General features: G+C 39.0%; 1 protein-coding gene across 2 annotated transcripts in view; it reads right to left on the reverse strand.

Annotated features, from left to right (window-relative positions):
• The window catches only part of SLC38A4 (solute carrier family 38 member 4), a 259,413-nt gene that overhangs the window by 94,876 nt on the left and 146,475 nt on the right, over window positions 1–18,062 (reverse strand). The window lies entirely within an intron of this gene.

The following is an 18,062-nucleotide window of genomic DNA, read 5'->3' on the forward strand; positions in this document are numbered from 1 at the left end:
CTTCCTGTAAAATTTTTATACCAAATAAGCCAAATATGTCATTTTTGGACTTTAGGGAGCCTATTAATACTATCTTAAAGGATTAATTCGGTCAGAAAAAGACATAATTTATAATTTGATTTTGGAAAATTTGTCAAACATCAATTGTTTAAAACAGTTGATGTTACAAAATAGGATCACAGGCCATGGTGAAATTAGTCATTCATTTAACCAAAGTGATAACTCAAGGATTTCAAAAATGGTGAAAGCCTTTATTCTTTGAGAGAGGAGACTTAATTTCCCAAACAATAAGCCCTTAAAAAAAAGCATGAAGTCAATTAAATTTGTTTTCCAAAATTTTATAAACAATCTATAAAATTTTCATCTTGATCATAGGATATAACTTCCATAAGCCTTTATAATCTTTATAACCTTTATTAAGGAGTCCATTAATGCTTCAAGAAAACCTTGTTAATCTGACATCAGGGCCCATATGCTGGTCTTGCATCAGTATGCCTTTGACATTAATGATTAATTTATAGAGAAACTGAACTTATTTTATCTCTCAAAATCAGCCCTTACAATCTCACACAGCTATGTCTTCAGTGATAGTCGCTGGGCCTTGAGGAATTGAATAGCTTTAATTTCTGGCCCTGTGTTTCAGGAAGGCAGTTTACTTTGATTGACATCTTCTACCAGGCCTGAAGATGAGGGTTTAATTGCTGTCAGTGTTTAAGATTTAGCAGGACTTAGTGTTCGTTTTAGACCCAGGAGTCAAAGCCCAGTAACTCAATGTCACAAGGACTTTAAAAGCACATATAGGAAGTTACAAGGATGTAATAATCCTAATTAAAAAAAAATTAATCTCAGTTTTTCCCAAGCAAACCAAACTTAATAATAATGGCATAGGAATTATTTTGATGAAATATAAAATCTGTTAGGTTGTTGTGGGATCAGGAGGACCAGAGAGAGACCTTTGGGTGTATACAGGAGGATATTTTTACTGAGTGCACTTAGACCCAGCAGACTTAACATCCAAAGACTGGGCCCAGAACAAAGACAGCACTTGACTTTTATACACACTTCAAAAAGGGGGTGGACTAGCTTGAAGCAGGCTTATGGTGGTGCAAAAGCAGGGATACAGATGCAGGACAAAGACAGTTAATCAAACTGTAACAGGTTCATAACTCAGGATTACACATGACCATTGCCAAGCACCCCAGATGTCTGTTACCTATGTTTTGCTCTAAAGAGCCTTTTACTGGTTTATCTCACAACCTTCACTATGGTGCCCAGACAGCTGTAGTTCAGGCTTGCTCAGGCTTCTCATGACCTTCACTGTACTTCTTAGATAAAACAGAATACTTGAAGTTACTAGTTACAGAGAACAAGAATTTATAAACTCATACCATAAAACAGGAAAATTTATTTTCTTCTCCCTATGTTGAGGGAGTGCTGGAAGAGTCTCCAGAGCACATTCCTTTGTGTCCTAGCTTCTCAGAAAGTATTATCAAGACTTTCCCTGGGTCTGGGCTGTGCCCATTGCTGCCTCTGGGACAAGTCAGCCTAATACAGGAAAGCTTATATCTTTCTCTTTTTAATTTTATTTTTCTTTATTTCTTTAATTTCCCACCTCAAGGTCAGTTACCACAAGGCAAAAGAAAAGACCTTTTGAAGTGCACAGAATATTATGTTGGAAGAAAACATTCCTTTTAGGCCTTTAAGAAAACATTGTTAGCATCATGCCACAAAAAACAGAACCCAAGCAGGAAAAAAAAAAACTTACATGAACTGAAAATGACTTGAAGGGGACTGTTACTATTTCACACGTTTTGAAAGAGGAGAGAAAACCAAAACTAGCAAAATGGAATAAAAGTTGAACTTTGGGTTAAAATAAATTAAAATATTTTATAATTAAGAGTAAACCAACCCCTTATGAAAATTTTATTGTTCTAACCAATTCTTTAGTGTATAAGTGTTTTTTAATCAAACCCAATCTCTAGAAAGACCACTGTAATTTCTCTTTAATCATTGATAACTTGATCATATAAAAGTTTTTGTGGTTTTTTAAAATAAATCCTATTATTGTGACGTACACAGACCATACGTGACATGCTTGGACTTTCTGGTTGGTCCTGAACTTAAGCAACCATTCATTTTACTCTAGAGCTAAATTTACCATACAAGATTCTTTCTTATATGAAATTATTTCTCTCTAAGCTTTCTTACCAAAAAAAAAACAAACAAAAACCTGTATTGTCATAACTTTCTTCACATCTTTTTTACTTCCTGGTTCCTGTTATCTTGTTTAATCATGACCTTTAAATAAACTTTGAATTAGACAAAAATATTCACCTTTTTTAAAAGGGCACACTTTTTTTTGGAAAGAATGTTTTCCTAGAAATCTATTTTTATTGGAAAATACCTAAATAATGAATTATTTATTTTACTTAATATAAATTTAGTTTCTAAATTATGAGTTTCTCTACAAGTATTTATCCTATTACATTTACCTAATTATTTTGTTTTAATCATTTATCTAGATTATTTATAAAAACTGCAATTGTCATTATTTAAAGTTATGGAACTGCCATTGCAAAATTATAACTGAGACAGTGAAAAAGATTTGACCTGAGTCTATCTTCCTTCTAACCTCCAAGCTGTTCTTGTTCATTCCTGGGAATGGGCCCAACTAACTGTGGGAGGAACATAGTTCATATTTTAGCTTTGAAACAAAGATGATAACAGTCCTTTCCCAAAACAAACCTCACTGCCTGTGGACTAAACTGCCTAAAGCCACAAGATTAGAAGTTATAGTAATGTTACTAAATTCAAGATGAAGCTATTTTTATCAAATCAATATTAATGTCTTATTTATTAAAGATTACACAAGCAAAGATCATTCTGTCTTCAGCTGGGTTTATGGTTTTGTAACACCTGTGCCAAATTTTGACACCTTATATTTGTGAACCCCGAAAATCTGAGACAGGTCACAGTTAATTTAGAAAGTTTGTTTTGCCAAGGTTGAGGACCCATGCCTGTAACACAGCCTCAGGAGGTTCTGCCAACATGTGGCCAAGGTGATAAGAGCACAGCTTGGTTTTACACATGTCAGGGAGACATGAAACATCAATCAACATATGTAAAATGAACATTGGTTTGCTCCAGAAAGGTGGGACAACTTGAAGCAAAAGCTGGACAACTCAAAACAGAGAGGGGGCTTCAGGGCACAGGTAGGTGAGAGACACAAATTGTTGCATTCTTTTGAGTTTCTGATTAGCCTTTCCAAAGGAGGCAATCAGATATGCACATATACACACACATCTTGGATGTTAGCTTTTAATTAAGTTGACTTTTAACCATTGATCTTCTTTTAAAATATTTTTTAAATCTCATTACCATATTTCAGCTAGGACAAATTGCTGCTATTTCAGAAGCACAGCCATTGCTATTTCAATTTGGCCTGGCTAGCAAAAACATAGCCTTGTTATGTAAATAAAGCCCCTTAGTAGGCAAAATAAAAAATCTTTTTTTTTCCTTTTGCTGGCCTTTATTCTCCCCCTACCACACCATCTTCGTGTGTGTGTGTGTGTGTGTGTGTGTGTGTGTGTGTATGTGTGTAGGAATTTAGCAACTTCAGAGGCCTTGTTTCTCATAATTTGGAACTTCTTTAGATTTGATCAAGTCAGATAGTTCGGATTTAATCAAGTAGAGTTGATCAAACCCAATGGGAAAAAGACCAAAACAAAAACAAAAACAGAAATAACAACCAAAAGTTAAGTAAAACAAATGATTGCCCAACCCATATGATTACTGAGGTATCTAATGGTACGGAGAAATTCAGACCAGCTGGTTGTCAACCTTAACTTTAGAAAAGGCAAACCTCAATTCAGTTACTTACTTAGGGATGGGTCTCAGGCTGAAAATGGCTCTTTACCATCCTAGAAGCAGGAAAAAATCCCTCATCTTCCCTGTTGAAAGCAAGCTCAAACTCCATAAAGGAGTTACCTGACTCCATTGTGACAGAAAACTTGCCTTCCTTGTATTGGAAGCAAGTAAAACTCCAAAAAAAAAGTCATATAGCAAAGTAAACTTTGGATCTTAATCGAATTTTGGGAGATCAGGGATTCTTTGGAAGGGGTACTTCCAGGCCTCCGCAAATTGTCCTATTACTTTGAGCCATAAAGATAGTACAAGCTGGTACCAAGCACCAATAGAGGATTTGTCAAAAGTCAGGGGCACCTACACTCAGAATCCCATTGGGTTACCAAAATGTGAACTCCAAATATCTGAGAAAGGTTTCAGTTAGTTTAGAAAGTTTATTTTGCCAAGGTTGAGGACATGTACCCCTGACACAGCCTCGGGAGGTCCTGATGACATGTGCCTAGGGTGGTCAGAGCACAGTTTGGTTTTACACATTTTAGGGAGTGTATTAGAGTTCTCTAGAGGGACAGAACTAATTATATATATATATATATATATGAGTTTATTAACTATTAACTCACACAATCAGAAGGTCCAACAATAGGCTGTCTGCAGGCTAAGGAGCAAGAAGAGCCAGTCTGAGTTCAAAAACTGAAGAACTTGGAGCCCGATGTTCCAGGGCAGGAAGGATCCAGCATAGGAGAAAGATGTAGGCTGGGAGGCTAGACCAGACTCTCTTTTCATATTTTTCTGCTTGCTTATATTCTAGCCTCACTGGCAGCTGATTAGATTGTGCCCACTCAGATTAAGGGTGGGTCTGCCTTTTCCAGCCCACTGACTCAAATGTTAATCTCCTTTGGCAACACCCTCACAGACACACCCAGGATCAGTACTTTGCATCCTTCAATCCAATCAAGTTGACACTCAGTATTAGCCACCACAAGTCCACCCATTGTCAACTTGAACCCATATACATTTCCTGAGATCATACATAATCTTCAAATAAAGACATTAAGAAGGTCATAATTATGCCTAACATGATACAACTATCCTTCACACAACGAGAAATACCAATCCCCAACCCAAATACTATTACTTAATGTTAAAAATACTTGAATGCTGATGTGAAGTCAATAAATCTTATGGCATATGATAAAAAAGAAAGCAAATAAAATGAAGATATTTCCTTAGTACAAGTGTATACATGCACAAACATGTTTTTAACAAAAGAAGGAGGAAACACTCATGAGAATTACAGTCCTTATTGATAAAACTGGTCACGTGGTCATAGCTGGTATTGATAACTACCTTTTTCTACTACCCATTCTGTATTACCTTTGCCTTCAGCAAGCACCTCAGCAGGTCATGGTTTTTTTCCTGGTGGAGTAACCCAAACCTTCATTCCTGAAGGGTCTGGGTCATTTGTAGTCCTGCCTGAATTGGGCTGTTGTAGTTTCCCACTGACCTTAATCACAGGGCATGGTAATACTAAGAGACACCCTAATGGATCTCCTGTACTCCATGCATACACTTCCTTACCTCCATTGTAGAGTAGTAAACTGATTTCATCTTGATAGTCTGGGTCAGTCAGTCACCCCAGCCAACACTGTAACTCCCTTCTTAGCCTGTTGACTTAAAGGTAGGAGGAGTCCAAAGTGTCCAGGTGGCAATTTTAACTTCCAGTTTAATGGAATCATTGTGTCTTCTGGTGGCAGCATCCCTCCCTCTGGAACTAAGACCTCTAGGCCACCAGAACTTAATGTCATGAAAACAAGAAGCAAAAATTTTGGTACTGGATCACTATGGGTGATTCCTTGTCCACCCCTTGATTCCTGGACCCATAAATCCTGGCTATGGGAGAAATAGTACCAATATTGGACACTGCTTCAGAGCATACATGGCCTTCTGGAGAACTTTGTCCCAGGCCTGCAAAGTATTGTCACCTAGTTGGCATTGTAATTGTGACTTCAAAAGGCCATTCCACCATTCAATTAATCCAGCTGCTTCAGGATGATGGGGAACATGGTAAGGCCAGTGAATTCCACAAGCATGAGCCCACTGCTGCACTTCTTTAGTTGTAAAGTGAGTCCCTTGGTCAGAGGCAATGATGTGCGGAATACTATGACTGTGGATAAGGCATTCCGTGAGTCCACAGATGGTAGTATTGGCAGAAGCATTGCTTGCAGGATAAGAAAACCCATATAAGGAGGAAGTGTCTATTCCAGTGATGACAAACCTCTGCCCTTTCCATGATGGAAGAGGTCCAATATAATCAACCTGCTACTAGGTAGCTGGCTGATCACCCCAAGGAATGGTGCCATATGGAGGGCTCAGTGTTGGTCTCTGCTGCTGGCAAATTGGGCACACAACATTGGCCATAGCCAGGTCAGCCTTGGTGAGTGGAAATCTATGTTGCTGAGCCCATGTGTAAGCTCCATCCCTGCCACCATGGCTACTTTGTTCATGGGCCCATTGAGCAATGACAGGGGTGGTTGGAGAAAGAGGCTGAGTAGTGTCCACAGAACAGGTCGTCCTATCCTGTTGATTATTAAAATCCTCCTCTGCTGAGGTCACCCATCGGTGAGCACTCACATGGGATACAAATATTATCATAGTTCTTGACCACTCAGAGAGGTCTATCCACATATTTCTTCCCTGAATTTCTCTATCACCAATTTTCCAATCATGCTTCTTCCAAGTCCCTGACGATCCAGCCAAACCATTGGCTACAACCGATGAATCAGTATATACTCCCACATCTGCCCATTTCTCCTTTTATGCAAAGTGCACAACCAGGTGCACTGCTCAAAGTTCTGCCCACTGGGAAGATTTCCCTTCATTGCTGCCCTTCAGCGATGTCCTAGAAAGGGGCTATAGTGCTGCAGCTGTCCACTTTCGAGTGGTGCCTGCATATCGTGCAGAACCATCTGTGACCAGGCCCTAGTCTTCTCTTCCTCTGTCAACTGAGAATAGGGACCTCCTCATAAGGACATTAGTGCAGGCTGGTGGAGAGAAGGCAGGGTGGCAGGAGTGGAGACCATGAGCATTTGAGCCACCTTCTCGTGTAACTTACTCGTGCCTTCAGGACCTCCTTGAGCCTGATCATGAATATATCACTTGTGTTTGGTGACAGAATGCTGCTGTGCATGACTCACTTTATGGCTAGATGGGTCAGAAAGCACCCAGTTCATGATAGGCAGTTCAGGTCACATGGTGTCTTGATAATCCATAGTCAAATGTTCAATTTCTCCTAAGCCCAGTAACAGGCCAAGAGCTGTCTCTCAAAAGGAGAGTGGTTATCTGAAGAAGATGGTAGGGCCTTGCTCCAAAATCCTGGAGGCTTCCATTGTGATTCACCTATGCGAGTGCCAAAGGCTCCAAACAGCATCTCTATCTACCATTGACACGTCAAGCATGACTGGATCTGCTGGGTCCTATGGTTCAAGTGGCAAAGCAGCTTGCACAGCAGCCTGGGCCTGTTGCAGAGCCTTCTCCTGTTCTGGACCCCACTCAAAACAGTCAGTCTTTCAGGTCACTTGATAAATGGGATGAAGTAACATACCTAAATGAGGAATGTGTTGCCTCCAAAATCCAAATATGCCCACTAGGTGTTGTGCTTCTTTCTTGGTTGTAGGAGGGACTAAATGCAGCAACTTATCCTTCATCTTAGAAGGAATATCTTGACAGGCCCCACACCACTGGACCCCTAGAAATTTTACTGAGGTAGAAGGTCCCTGAATTTTGGCTGGATTTATTTTCCATCCTCTGGCATGCAAGTATCTCACCAATAAGTCCAGTGCATTTGCTACTTTTTGCTCACTGAATCCAATCATCATAATATCATCAATGCGAAGGACCAGTGTGATATCTTGTGGAAGCAAAAAGTAATCAAGGTCTCTCCAAATTAGATTATAACACAAAGCTGGAGAGTTGATATAGCCCTGAGATAGGACAGTAATGCCTTGCCAGCTGAAGGCAAATTGCTTCTGCTGGGCCTTATGGACAGGAATAGAGAAAAAGCTATTTGCCAAGTAAATGTCTGCATACCAGATACCAGGAGATATGTTAATTTGCTCAAGCAATAAAACCACATCTGATATAGCAGCTGCAATTGGAGTCACCACTTGGTTAAGCTTACAATAATCCACTGTCATTCTCCAAGATCCATCTGTCTTTTGCACAGGCCAAGTGGGAGAGTTGAATGGGGATGTGGTGGGAATCATCACCCCTGAGTCTTTCAAGTCCTTCATGGTGGCACTAATCTCTGAAATCCCTTGAGTGATGTAATATTATTTTTGATTTACTATTTTTCTAGGTAGAGACAGTTCTAATGCCTTCCATTTGGCCTTTTTCACCATAATAGATCTCACTGTACCAGTCAGGGAGCCAATGTGGGTGTTCTGCCAGCTGCTAAGTATGTCTATACAAATTATGCATTCTGGCACTGGGGAAATGACCACAGGATGAGTCTAGGGACCCACTGGACACACTGTAAGTTGGACCTGAGCTAAAACTCCATTAATTACCTGACCTCCATAAGCCCCTACTTTAACTGGAAGACCACAATGACGTTTTGAGTTTTCTGGAATCAATGTCAGCTCAGAGCCAGTGTCCAATAGTCCCCAAAATGTCTGATCATTTCCCTTTCCCCAGTACACAGTTACCCTGGTAAAAGGCCAGGGGTCTCCTTGGGGAAGAATGGGAGAAAAATTCACTGCATAAATTGTCGGTAATGTAGTATAGTCCTTTCTCAGTGTGACCTGGCCTCTCCTTCATTCAAGGGATTCTGGGTCTGTAAACTGGCTCAAGTCTGGAAATTGATTGAGGGGCCATGATGCTTTGTTTTTATAATTCAAATTAGTCTTTTGTCCATTCAACCTAGAAGCTTTCTGCTTATATAAATTAAGTAGAAATGCAGTAGGCTTCCTATCTATTTCACTTCTAGGAACACCATGATCAATTAGCCAAACTAGAGCTCTACACAAGTCAGATTATTCTGATGGCTGCTTTGCCTCTGCTGTCCATTACATCCACCTTGCCTTTGATGATTGAGTGCCACCACTTGGCCCCTGCCACCTATGGATCCAATTATTCCCATTGTATTTAAATGTTGTAGTTGAGTGACTGTGGTTCCCGTTATTAGATCTGACATACAGAGAATAGCAATTACAGGGTCCTTAAAAAATGCAGATGCTGCCCTCAGAAATCTATTTCACAAGGCATTGATCAAGGGTATATCTTGTTGGCCCTCCTGGCTGGGATGAGTAGGTCTAAAGTGACTAATCCACTCCACTATCCCAGTCTCCCTAAGCCTTTTGATCCCTTCCTCTGTATTAAACCAAGGGAAATCAGGCATTTCCAGCTCACTCATGATGGGCCATCTTTTAATCCAGATTTCAACTAACCAAGCAAATAAACTCTTATAACCTTTTTTAACTCCCTGAGCTGCAACATTAAATGCAGAGTCCCTACTTAGTGGGCCCAAATCAATAAATTCAGCCTGATCCAACTCTATGTTCCTTCCACCATTATCCCACACCCTTAACATCCATTCCCATACCTGTTCTCCAGATTTGTGTTTATATAAATTGGAAAACTCAGGCAGTTCTTTTTAAGTGTAGCACACCTCCTTATAGGTCACACTCTTAACCTCAACTCTAGGGGCCTGTGGGTACTTTAGTCTAGTTATAAGTCTAGAGACAAACAGGAGTGTTGGGGGTGGCTCCTGAGGAGAAACCAATGTTATCTTGCCTGGAAACTGCCTCAGGGAAGGCCATCACTGTTGCCTCAGGCAGCACAAGTTTTATCTCCTCAGACAAAAGTGGAAAGGCTGATGGCAGCATGGGTTGCAGAGGGGATGTTGCCACTACTGGGAATGGGGAAGCTGTTTCTTCTGGCAAAAAAGGTTTATAAGAGTTTACAAATTCAGTGTCCCCAGTTTCATCAGGGTCCTCTCACATACCCCCATTCCAAGTTTCAGGGTCCCATTCTTCTCCAGTCAATGCCCTCGCTTTGAGAGTAGACACCTGGTGAGGCTGTGCATAGGTCAGCCACTTGCATGATAACAGCTTGTGTCTGTTTTTCCACAATTTCAGCTCTTTCTCCACAGAAGATAAGACTCTTACTCAGGGTAATCTTGGTAGATTTTAGGCTCAGTATCTGCTTCTGAAGCTGGGAGATAGAATCCCTGAGTTCATTATTTTCTTTCATCACTTTATCCAGTGAACTTAGGAGCAACCAACCAGCTTTATTATGTTCCTTGATTGTTCACATGTGGTCAAAGGTATTATGTATAGAGTCACTAAACTCCTTGCCTCTCATGAGCAATGAATCAGGAGTGTCAAATGCATTTATTTTGCATAACTATCTAAACAGTTCATGCCAAGGGCTATCAGTGTTCTCCATACTATTAGTAGAGTCCTTAGCACTTTTGTGTCTAATTATATTAAGAAGCCAACTCCAGAAACCCTAAAACCAATGAAAGAACTCCACCCTTACTATTCTGTTCCTCTAGAACCACTCCTGGTACAAAAATCTATGTTAGTCAGAGTTCTCTAGAGGGACAGAACTAATGAAACATATATATACATGTTTATATATATATCATTATATATATACATGAGTTTATTAAGTATTAACTCACACTATCAGAAGGTCCAACAATAGGCTGTCTGCAGGCTGAGGAGGAAAGAAAGCCAGTCTAAGTTCCAAAAATGAAGAACTTGGAGTCTGATGTTCAAGGGCAGAAAGCACCTAGCATGGGAGAAAGATGTAGGCTGGGAGGCTAGGCCAGTCTCCCTTTTCATATTTTTCTGCCTGCTTATATTCTAGCCTTGCTGGCAGCTGATTAGATTGCACCCACTGAGATTAAGTGTGGGTCTGCCTTTCCCAGCCCACTGACTCAAATGTTAATCTCCTTTGGCAACACCCTCACAGAAACACCCAGAATCAATACTTTGTATCTTTCAATACAATCAAGTTGACACTCAGTATTAACCATCACAGGGAGACATGAGACATCAATCAACATATGTATGATGAACATTGGTTTGGTCTGGAATGGTGGGACAACTTGAAGTGGGAAGGGGGCTTCAAAGTCATAGGTAGATAAGAAAAAAATGGTTGCATTCTTTTGAGTTTCTTATTAGCCTCTCCAAATGAGGCAATTAGAGACGCATTCATCTCAGTGAGCAGAGGGGTGACTTTGAATAGAATGGGGAGGCAGGTTTGCCCTAAGCACTTCCCAGCTTGACTTTTCCCTTTAGCTTAGTGACTTTGGGAGCCCAGGATATTTTCCTTTCACAAATCAAGTGACTGTAAATTCATGCATTTATTTCTGGGCTTTCTATTCTCTTCCATTAGTCTATATGTCTGTTTTCATGCCAGTACCATAATGTTTTGATTACTATAGCTTTATAATTCATTTTGAAATCAATAAGTATGATACCTCAACTTATTCTTTTTGCCTATGATTGATTGCTTTGGCTCTTTGAGGTCTTTTGTGATTCCATGCAAGTTTTAGGTTATTTTATCCTATTTCTATGAAAAAATGTTATCTGAATTTTGATAGTGATTGCATTGAATCCATAGATCACTTTGGATAGTATGAACAATGGGATAGTTGATAGTCTGTAAATAAACTTATACATATTAATATTAATATATGGGCAACTGATTTTCAACAAGGATGACAAGACGATTTCACTGGGAAAGAGTACTCTTTTCAACAAATGATGTTGAAACAAATAAACGTCCACATGTACAAGGATGTAGTTGGTCCCCTATTCCCACAATAAACAAAACCTAATTCAAAATGAATAAAATACCTAAGAGTAGGGCAAAATTATAAAACCCTGATTCAGAAACTTAGAGGTAAAACTTTAATACTTTGGATTAGGGGATGATTTTTTATGATAACTGAAGTACAAGTGACAAAGGAAAAAATTAGATAAATTATATTTCATCAAAATTTTAAACTTTTTTGCATTAAAGAATACCATCAATAAAATGAAACCATAACCCATAAAATAGAAAAAAATACTTGCAAATCATACATCTGATAAGTGACTAGAATAATTTTAAAACTCCTGCTATTCAATCATAAAAGGCAAATAGCCCTGTTTTTTGCTTATTTAATTTATTTTTATAATTTCAGCTTTTATTTAAGAATCAAGGGGTATATGTACAGGTTTATTACATGGATATACTGCATGATGCTGTGATTTGGGTTACAAAATGAAAACCACTTCACTCCATAGGATGACCATAATCAACATGTTGGAAAGAACGTAGAGAATTTGGAACATTCATACACATTTGGAGGAAATATAAAATGGTGCAGCTGCTTTGGAAAACAGTCTGGAAACTCCTTAAAAAGTTAAACTAAGAACTATCATGTCATCTAGCAATTCCATTCCTATAAAAACATACATCTACACAAAACTTGTACACTAATGCTTATAGCAGCATTATTTATAATAGCTAAAAAGTGGGAACAATCCTAATGTTCATCAACTGATGAATAAATAAATAAGGTATGTCCATACTATGAAATATTATTTGTCAATAAAAGAAATGATGAATTGATACATGCTACAACATAAATGAACATTTAAAACATTATGGTAAGTGAAAGAAGCCAGCCAGAAAAAATGCATACTGTATGATTCCATTTGTATCAAATGTCCAGAGTAGGCAAATTTATAAATAGAAAGTAGATTGGTGGTTGCCTAGACCTGTAGATGAGGGATAAAGTAAAGGATATGGGGAGAAATAGTGAGTGACTGTTAATGGGTACAAGGTTTCCTTTTGGAGTGATGAAAATGTCCTAAAATTGATTATGGTAATTGTGGCACAACTCTGTGAATATACTAAAAACCATTGAATTGTGCACTTTAAATTATGTACATTATATGGTATGTGAATTATATCTCAGTAAAGCTGTTTTTTATACAGGAAAAAAAAAAATTTTTAACCTGATACTTCATTCTTTGAAATTGCCCAAGAAATTCACATGACATTAACCAAAATTTAAGCTAATTTTATTCAAAATTGCTTATAAGCCTCAGAACAAGATGAATGTGGGCATAGGAGAGACATAAGGCTCTGCCAAGCAGAGAAGTCTGAAGGTGATGAGAAGAAAAACGGAAGGGAAAGAGAATATGAGCAACGCTATCCTGAAATCTGAAGGGAGATTCCGACAGAACCCAAGCATCAGTTTTTCTCTTCCTTTGGATCCCCTCCTTCTAGCATTCTTAAGAAAGGAGAAAAGGAGTTGACTTATGTCTGCTTCTAAGTGGTCCGCTTGACTACTGATCCTTCAAATTGCATGTTCAACTCTGCTCCACTGCTCTTGGCCAGAGACCATTGCCTACTTTGCTTCTCTTTACAGCTTAAAACAAGAATTCCGGTCACTCTCAAATAAATGCTGCCACCTTTGCAAGGGCCTTTGTAGAGGTATATGTTTTGCTAGGGAGAGTTCTTTAGCTTGTGGGCCTGTCCAATCTCTACCTCTGTCTTCATGTGGCCTCTTCCTCTTTGTGTCTTCCCCTCTGTCTTTATAAGGACACTAGTCATTGGATTTAGGGCTCACCCTAGTCCAGCATGAGCTCATCTAGAGATCCTTACCTTAACATCTGCAAAGACATTTCATCCAAATAAGATTACATCATTAAGTGGATTATTGGTGGACACTATTCAACCCACTTCAGAGGGTGGATGAATACTTCCATTTTTGTCACCTCCTTGTTTTTCTCTATATATCACTACATAAAATTATATGGCTTAATCACATTTTGCTGAAAGTTTGGCAGAAATGAAAAGAAACTAGAGCACATAAGGAAGAAACAGCTATATGCTAAACATACTTTTCCTGTGCCAAATAATAGTCTTTAAGAAATTAAACCATTCACAGCCATCATCTCATGAATAATTTAGACTCTACCTTAAGTCCATGAGCCCTGTGGGAGGCTTTCTTCTTCAAGCCTTGACAGTACTCCAGGGGTTGGCTTCACCCCAAGGACCTTTCCCTTTCCCCATCAGCTAGTTCATGGGACCGAATCATTATTAACTATTTTCCTAGGTCTGAGTTATTTACTACTAGAGTAACATCATGGAAGAAACTCCAACAGGATGGTCCAAAGTGGGCTTGGGAAACCCCAGTCTGGCAGAATAATCTAGGCTAGGTATAGCCCTCCATGCTCAGTTTCTTTTGAAACAACCTCACCATTGGGAGTTATAGCTATGCCCCTTTCTTTTTCCTAATTGTCTCACATTTCTCAAGGATAGTTTCTCAGAACAATAGTTTGCATTTTGTTAGGTACAGAAACCTCCAATACTAAGCCATATGTCCTTTAATACAAGAGCCTGAGTAAGCTCTTAGAGAAAAGATCCCTTCTAAAACCATCTCTTGTGGGTAGTGGAGAGGAAGGGATGTTAGTGATGGTAGTAGTAGATAGTATTGGGGAGTAGAAGCGTAGTTTCATTATTTGGTTATACTACCAAAGCCACTTCTCATTAGAGATCACTTGTAGATCACCACTCTTGTTTCAGACATAGTTTTCTTCCACATTTTAAATAATATTCCTGTGCATATAGGCTCAGAAGAGTAACATTCATTAAACCAAACCAACCACCTTTCTGCACAGCTAAAGAAAATAATATTAGCCAGCTTCTTACTTCTAATTGCTCTGAAATATAAACAGAGCCAAAGTTTAACTTATTGTGGCCCCTATAATGCTAGAAATTTCTACCTTAAAAAGTTATCAGCAGAATCTTTCAGGGTACATCTTTCTAGGTTGTACCTAAGCTGTTTTCAATCGGGGCCAAGGGGCTCCTTGGCAATGCCTCTAATCCTTTATTCTTCCCTAAAATTGCTTTTGGTATTTAATTTTCTGGGCTGAGTTTTTATTGGCTTAGGCTTTATTCCCTGGAAATTTTTGTTATTGCTGTTGTTTAATTATGAAATATTTCATTCATACAAAAGTACAGAGACCTATAACAAACACCATGTGTTCACTCTTAAATAAATTCATGCTTTGGAATTTTTTTATAAGCAAAACCTTACATTTGATTCATTTGAAGCCAGACAGATGTAGATTTTTTTAACTTAAGATTTTAATACTTGGTTAAGAGAAATATTAAGAAGCACATAAATTTCTTCAGAAAGTGTTTTCCTTTTAAATGGCTAGGAAATGAATCCTTTACATAAGGCATTCCGGATGGGTGAATCCTAGGCCCTACTCTTCTCTTCTCTTCTCTTCTCTTCTCTTCTCTTCTCTTCTCTTCTCTTCTCTTTTCTACTCTTCTCACTCTATATGACTTCCTTGCTTGATCTCATCCATGCCCATGGCTTAATTACTGCTCCACTGATGACAGCTCCTGAGCTCATATCTTCAACTCAGATCTCTGCTTGGAGTTACAGACCTATACATCCAGCAGTTATCTTATCACACTACAAAGTCTTCAATTTAACCCACATGACCCACCAAAACCATGATTTCCCTAACCTTTGCTTTTCTGTCTCTCAGAAAATGGCACCATCATTTATCAAATTAGGCATCTCAGACTTCTGGGATTTAACCTCGATAACTTCTCCTCCATCAACTTCTTATTTAATCTGTCAGCAAGTCCTCCTGATTGTACCTCCTCAATATGTATCAAATTCATTTACTTATCTCTTCCTCTGTGACCACTCGACTAGTCCCAACCGTCATCATTTCTTATTCCAACTTCAGCAATAGCTTCCTAACTATTCTGCATGCATTTTTCTTGGGCCCCTCCAGCAGATTCTCTGCATCACAGCCAGAGTGAACTTTTCAAAACACCGATCTGATTATATGATCTCCATCCTGCTGGATCATCATTCTTAAGATAAACAGAATGATGCATAGTGTGCATGATCTGGCCCAGCCTTTGTCTCTTGGCTTCTTTTATTATGTCTCACTCTGTGCTCTAGCTTTGTAGGTTTTGAAAGCATCACACTTTCTTCCTCCAGATCCCTCACACATGCTGTTCCCTCATCTTGAAGTGTCCTTCTTCTGCCATTTGTAAGGTAACTTCTATTCATCTCTCATATTTCAACTCACATATCACTTCTTTAGGGAAGCTTCCCTAATCCTGCTCACCACCACCCCCCCCCCCCATCAATCTTGGCCACAGTTCTTTGTTAATAGCTTTTATTTAATCGTACTCTTTTCTTCCCTGGGCCTTTTCTCAGATGTAAAAATATACCCCAGCCCCTACCACTACATTGTAAACACCATAAAGACATGAATCAATAAGTGATTCTCAAGCTACATAATTTATAAGCAGCCTTGTCTGGATCTTGTGGAAACATGTGATGGTATTAATAACAAAGTTATGGAATTTTGAGTTTTCATTGCTATAAATCCTCCCCTCCTGTTTTCAAAGGTGGCATCAGGCCATAGGCTAATGTTCTCACTGGTATAATGAGATAAAGGGTAGGAACGAACCTGGCATAAGTTGCTTTATGAAAGATAGAATATTTTTGAGGTATATTAATGAAAGGGAAAGAGGTGTGAATTCAAATCCTGGGTCTTCCTGTTGAGTGTTCTTGGAGCTGGAGGCAAGTTGGACAACCCCCAGCCTTGTTTTCATCATCTGTAAAATAACAATATGCTACTTCTAAGTTACTTCTAACAACTAGAGATTATATATCCACAGTGCCTGTGCCATAAATGTCAGTAAATATTTACAGACTAAAGAAATAACTGAATAAACAAATAGATGAAGGAAAGTGAAGCACCCAGTGGAATCCTTGGTAAATAGCAAGTGCTCAATAAATTGTAATCATAGTAATAATATTACAAAATGGCTAACAAAGATGCTTTCTTGTAAGAAAAAGGAAGTAGTGAAATAATTGAAAGTGTATGTGTTGGGGTGGGGATGGGCGGAAATCCTAGACAGCCATCCACAGAAGGTGTTTCAGGGTCAGGTGCCTTGGCAGGTTGACTACTCAAATGCTAACAAATGGAGAAACACATACAACCAGTTCCCTACCATACCATGTTACCTGGATGTCCATAGAAAAATATATATATATATATCTATAAATGAGTGAAGAAATACAGCCTCACAAAGAAAATAAAAGAATAAGCCAGAGAGAGGAGCGGAACCAGCAGAGGGTCATGTCAGAAAGGCAAAACAAGGAGGAAGCAGGCAACAGCATCAGACCTTCACAGAGTCAGTTCAGATAAAAATGAAGCATGTCATCCAAATCTAATCATAGAAATAAGAAGGTCATTGGCAACTTTGGCAAAAACAGTTTTCAATAAAGTGGGATAGAGGGCAGATCAATTAAGCTGGATAGTGAAGGGGAAATGAGAAATACAGTGAGCTTATATTTCTTCCTCCCTTCCTTCCTTCCTTCTCTCTCTTTTCTTTTCTTTTCCTTCCTTCTTTCCCTCCCTCCCTCTTTTCTTTCTTTCTTTCTTTCCTTTCTTTTTCTTTCCTTCTTTCTTTCTTTCTTTTTTTGACAATGTCTCACTCTGTTGCCCATGATGGAGTACACGGGCATCATCATAGCTCACAGCAACCTTAAACTCCCGGGCTCAAATGATCCTCCCACCTCAGCCTCCCAAGTAGCAGAGACTACAGGAACACACCACGCCCAGAAACTTTTATTTTTTTATTTGTAGAGATGAAATCTTGCTTTGTTGCCCAGGCTGGTGTCGAGCTCTAGCCTCAAGCTATCCTCCCGCCTCAGCCTCCCAAAGTGCTGTGATTACAGGCATAAGCCACTGTGCCCAGCCATGAGTTTACATTATTCTTTGAAATGTGTCTAGAATTGGCAGAACAGAGATTGGGTGAGGTAGTTGGAGGGGAAGACCAGATTGACAGAGAGGTTTTTGGTTTCTTTTCTTCTTTTGTTTTTAGGTTAAAAGACGACATATTTGTGGTCTGAAAAAGACAACTAGAGAAAAGGGAGGTGTTCAATATATTGGGGAGAGAGAGAATAATTAATAGGGTTGAAGCTGAGGAGGGGTCAGTGTCAACCCAGCCTTCATTAACCCACTGGTGCATATCCCCCATAGTGATATCCCCCAAAATAAAAATTTTAAATGCCTTTTTTAGTATCCTTTTCCCATTCACCCATGTGGTCCTGGACCTTCTCACTTAGTCGTGCCTTGCATTTCCAT

The sequence above is a fragment of the Pongo abelii genome, chromosome 10, assembly GCF_028885655.2.
Source record: "Pongo abelii isolate AG06213 chromosome 10, NHGRI_mPonAbe1-v2.0_pri, whole genome shotgun sequence".
Lineage (NCBI taxonomy): Eukaryota > Metazoa > Chordata > Mammalia > Primates > Hominidae > Pongo > Pongo abelii.